The following is a 5,301-nucleotide window of genomic DNA, read 5'->3' on the forward strand; positions in this document are numbered from 1 at the left end:
AGAAGCTCACTGGTCAGTGTAATAGGATTGCTTCAGACGGGAAGATTTTCAAGATGAACTGAAGTCTTACTTTCATCAAGACAGCTAATAAAGAATATGACTTTTAGTGAAATAACTTGTTAATGGTGCAATCTTGAACAGAAAGAGTATCCAAAAAATAAGGTGTCTCTTCCAGATTTGTAAATTAGCAATTTTTTCCTGTCCAAATCATGCCTTTTGGGGGGTTTTGTGTTGTCCTGCTGGGTTGCAGAGCAAGAGCAAAGACTTGCTGAAAGGGGACATGACATCACTGCACTGTCAACAGGCAGAGTGAATTGTTAGGCTACCTTACGCAGATAAATAATCTCTAAATTTCAGAGCTATCCCAAGGGCAGCTTCAAGAACACAGGAAATGTGATAGTAGGGCTTTTAGTACTGAATTGAAAACTGGGGATGAAAATGAATAGCCTTCCCTCCTCCCCCTAAAACTGGTTATTTTTCAGCCAGCTCAATTGGTTCCCTGTACGGCATCACAAACAGGCTGATACAAGCAAGGAATTATGTTGGAACACAAACACCCAGTTGCGCCCAGTAAAGCTATGTTTTCAGTGGCAAGCCCAGCTCAAAATTTTCATTTAAGAACAGCCTTTGTACAGACAGGCTTTAGAACAGACTTCATTTTCTCTATCCTTCGGCAAGTAACACCATACTGGAGAAACTTCAGATCATACCCTGGTTAATTTGACAGAATATGACTGTACTGTGTGTCTGAATTTGTACAGAATTTGTGAATCAAAATTTGTACTGCTGTGGGATCCAGTGCAGAGATCTGGTATCACCAACTGCAGAATAATCATCTCAGTTACACTTGGAACCTAAGCTTTTAGATCAGTTACCACACAAAGGTGATGTAAAAAATAGCTTTGTTTCTCAAATCCAGCTGTACTGATCAGGTGTAGATGTCCGATGTCTTTTTTCCAGCAACTTAATAAATAAAGACACAGCTTTGTAAGGGCTAAACCTTTAACTACTTAGATCTTTTTCAGATAGCAAATTAGCATTTCTTTGCTGCCTTGTTACTAATTTAATACCTGAATAAGCAGTTTGAAGAATTGTGGCTATAAAGATCTATCTTGACAGCCACAGCCCTTTACATCTGCTTTTACATTTTCTAATTAATTAAAAAAATTAAAACCAACAACAACAGAAAACAAAAAAAACCCACACAAATTATCTTATACCAGGTCTAGATGGCAGAAAAAAGTCAGTATTTTTAACATGCACAGCATCTTTGTTCATTCATAAGCAATTTGTTTTTAAAAGCAAACTACCATTTAGGGACAAGCTGCGAAGTGTGTTTGTGTATGCATACATATATATGCACATATACTTTCAGACTTACTTGCTTACACACAGATGTAAAAAGAAATACACTTTATTTAGACAACCACAGCAAAGAGTTAAATATGGTAGTGAAGTTATTCTAGCTTATTTCTTTCTAGCAAGAAAGAAAAGCAGCTACCTTGTCTGTTTTACACTCTGAACTACTGGTCCTCGTAAGAGGCAGGGAAGCAATACACAACATACACATTTAAGAGCTTAGTACAAACTCTTTGGGAGATGGAGTTCTTAACACCAGGCTTTTTATCAAATTTCTGAATTCAAGAATAACACTGATGGACGCTAGACAGAACTGCCTCTGATCAGAAAAGCTAGTAACAACTAGGATTTCAAGAAAGGACAGAAAACAGTAAAGAGAGTTAAGCATTCCACTGAAAAATGTTATTTAAAACTTTCTTCAGACTCTTATTCAACATTACAAACAACTGGATGTATAAAATACTTACTCCCAAGTAACTCATTATCCGTTGACAAATATGTTAAGCAAGATACTGAAAGAATTTTTTTCACGTAAGATGTGTTCAAGTTTTCAGTTAATGGTATGTGAACTTTATGGAGACGTACAAAGTAACACCTATAGGCATTTTTATGTCACTGGTAATCTGTTAATGGAGCTTTGCAGAAAGACTAAAGCTAATATGAAGCTTTCCATCAAGGCAGCTCTGTCTTATCCTTTCTACATCATCACTGATATAAATGTCTGCATTACAAGACCTGGCAAGGCCCCACAAGCCTGCAATTATTTAAATTACCTGAAGCCAGATTATACTTTGGCCCAGTATTTTTCTTGAAACTGGAGCTATGATGCTGACGTAAACAATTCTCCTGTAGATTATGCAAGAATTTTGCTGAATTGTCACCCCAAAGTTCTGGAAATCCTTTCTTGAAATGAGTGAAAACTGCTTCCAGAAGTAAAGTTTTAAACAGGATTTTTTTTGCAACTTTTTAAAAGATCATGTAAACATAATATAAAATGTAAAGAGATGAATGGCTGTGTTGCAATGACTAAAAATCAGGGGATTGGCCCATTTTTACGATGACACCACCAAGATACTTTGCACGAACTGCTAGACTCCACTGGCAGATCTTCTGCAAGGTTAGCACGGGGAATAATTCCAAGAATGTATCCAGCGCTGCTGACATTGTCTGCGGCCACCTGCAACATCTGTAAAATAGTTGCACAATTACTATTTTCTTTTCTGAAGCATTCCAAGAACAGACTGCAGTGCCCTGTCTTGTCACTAGGAAATGCAGAACTCCTCCTCTACTAATCCTGATTTTCAAGCTCTCTAAAACCCACACCCAACAGCTTTGCTATTCATGGGAGTCACCTTCTTTGCAATAATGACTAGGGAGTTCAAAGCAAGCCGAGACCATTCCAAAGACATCTTTCTATGCCTGAGTAAAAAGTTACAAACAACCAGAGAACAGGGTCTTCCATTTGCCCTTTTCTGATAAGATGCTACTATGTATCCTCTCCAAATATTTAAGAGTAGTATGATTGCCCTTCAAAGCAGGTGCATGAAGTAATGCTACCTATTCTTCCATACATCTTCCTGAGGACGGATACTTGGTTCTTGCAATCTCTTTCCAGACTATAGGAATTTGCTACTTCCTTGTGAAAGGCCCAACATTCTGAGCAGGAAACAGAATAATTTTAAATTTACTCTTCTTTTCGGGTCTATAACTGGGGAGAAGCTTTACCTTTTTTTCATGCCGAAACTCTTGCCCTCCAGAGATACAGTCTCACAGATTAGATCTCAGGACCTCCGCTGAAAACAAAGCTTTTGCACAAAAGATAGATAAACCACAGTAACACCATTGTGAAATCAAGATTAAACTTAAAAGCGTATGTGTGTTTACCTAGTGTTTTGTAGATTAAACAAAGTTTAAAATGGACTTTTCTTATCCAAGTGTATGTTCAGCAAAGTTATGCATACAGCTTTGTTTAGACAAATTAAAGTCATCTTGTTTTTCCACATTCTCTCCGATTTATCATCTCTGTTATATCATATGTATTGGGAAACAGTTTCATTTCTATAATTACATTTTCTATTAATCAGTGCCTCCACAGGCAACTAAGCAACAAGTGATAGCTTTATAAGTAAATGGAAGGATTTGGTGTTTTACTAGCGAATGAAGCTTCCTGGGATGCGATGCTGGGACTTGAGTGTTGCAAAAGGAACCATCAAGTTCCACATTCCTTGCTCATCCCTGGCGGAGTCACTGCTGTGCAGCCAGGTGGCACTCCTCCCTGGATGGCCTTCGGGACATTTCTCTATTCCTTTTCAGAAAGAGAGAGAAAGAATAATATTACGATACCTCTCTGCCCTTCAGCTGATGCTCAGCAAAACAGTTTGCAAGCAGACCTGAACTCACTGTGGTTCTTAACATTTTTAACCATCAGTGTGACACAGAATCCAGTTCAGCTTCAGTTAAATCCCTGACAGCCTTCCCTGGACCTCTGATACATGTCACACATGCATAATTAAAAAAAAAAAAAAAATCAGGTCTCTGCTACATCTTTTGTCAGAAAACTGTCACCGTCTCCATTTTGACAAGGCCTGCCAATGCGCTGCTGCATACACACTGGGGTTTTGTCCAAGTGCTATACTAGCATTTTAACATGATTTTCTGTATCTCATCTCACAGCTATATTTAAACACAGAGAAAGCTTATTAACTGTTCACCATGATAATTCTTAGATGCCATAATCTTCTGACAATTACAAAAATGCATTAAATGTAACAGAATGTCAAATTATATATAAATACATCTTCATAAAATATATGTATAACATATGCATACATATGATTTCTGTAAAGAATGCATTCATTTTTCAACAGTCTTAAGAAGCGGAAGACAGCAAAAGCACACTAAAAAAATCCAAGGCTGGCCTGAAATGTGGCAGCACCTCATGCAGTAATTAAAGGTGTTGCCAACAAGCCAAAAGCCTCTGCCGCATGAGCAACGGAAATACAGTTGTAGCCGAGCGCGATGGCAGGCTCGCAATCCTAATCAAAAGGGGCCGAAAGCGCATCTGCTCTGTATTCATTGCGTGATTTTGGGGGGCACCTCGGGAAGTGTTTGAGCAGTAAGGTGACAGTTTTCACGCCAGCACCTGGAAGGCAGCGCTGAGAGAGCCGAGGGGCAGGAGGGGGTGCGCGGCGGGCCAGGCCGGCCCCACAGGCCTCTGAGGGGCCGGGGCTGGACGGGCAGCCCGGGGCACACGGGGGGACAGCGCTTCCCGTGGGGACACCGAATCATTTCTAAGTTGCTCCCACAGCACCCCTCCCCGTTAGAAAACCGTTCCCTGCCCACCGTCAGGGAGCCCACGGAGGCAGGGACCGGCCACCGCCCGCGGGGAAGGCGCCGGGCGCCTGGGAAAGCGGCGGGCGGAGGCGCGCTGCGCCGCTCCCCCGGGACAGGCCCGGAGCCGCCGCGGAGTTTCGCGGGAGGACGCCGGTGAGCCCGCGCTTGCCGGGGCTGGCAGCTGCAGCCGCCCGGCGGCCGCGCCCCCCTCCCGCGGTTACCTCAGCCTCGGGGCGCGGAGGGAGGGGGCGCGGCCGGTCCCCGCCGGCACTGCCGGCCCCGGCGGGCGGGGGCTCGCCCCGCCGCTAACAAAGCGGGCCCCACCCCAGCGCGGCGGCGGCAGCCACCATCTGTCCCTCCCGCCCCCGCGGCGCGGGCGACGCCCAGCCGGGCCGGCCCCGCCCCGCCCCCTTTCGCTTTCCACTCAGGCAGCGGCGCGGGCACCCCGCCCCGGCGCGGGGAGGAGAGGAGAGGGGAGGGTCGGGTCCTGGGGTGGCCAGCCGCCCGGCAGTCCGCGGTGAGGGCGGGTGGCAGCCGCAGCGCGGAGCGGAGCGGGAGCGAGACCCCGACACCGGGCCCGGGCCCGCCCCGCCGCGCAGCGAGGCCTGC

General features: G+C 44.5%; 1 long non-coding RNA gene across 1 annotated transcript; it reads right to left on the reverse strand.

Moving 5' to 3' along the window:
- Positions 1-1,398: 1,398 nt before the first annotated feature.
- Positions 1,399-4,967, reverse strand: LOC127019189 (uncharacterized). The gene is made up of 3 exons (XR_007766869.1): positions 4,914-4,967; positions 3,085-3,664; positions 1,399-2,545 (listed from the first exon to the last, which is right to left on the reverse strand). It is a non-coding gene; the product is annotated as an uncharacterized LOC127019189 (long non-coding RNA).
- Between the last annotated feature and the right edge of the window lie 334 nt (positions 4,968-5,301).

The sequence above is a fragment of the Gymnogyps californianus genome, chromosome 8 (assembly GCF_018139145.2).
Source record: "Gymnogyps californianus isolate 813 chromosome 8, ASM1813914v2, whole genome shotgun sequence".
NCBI lineage: Eukaryota > Metazoa > Chordata > Aves > Accipitriformes > Cathartidae > Gymnogyps > Gymnogyps californianus.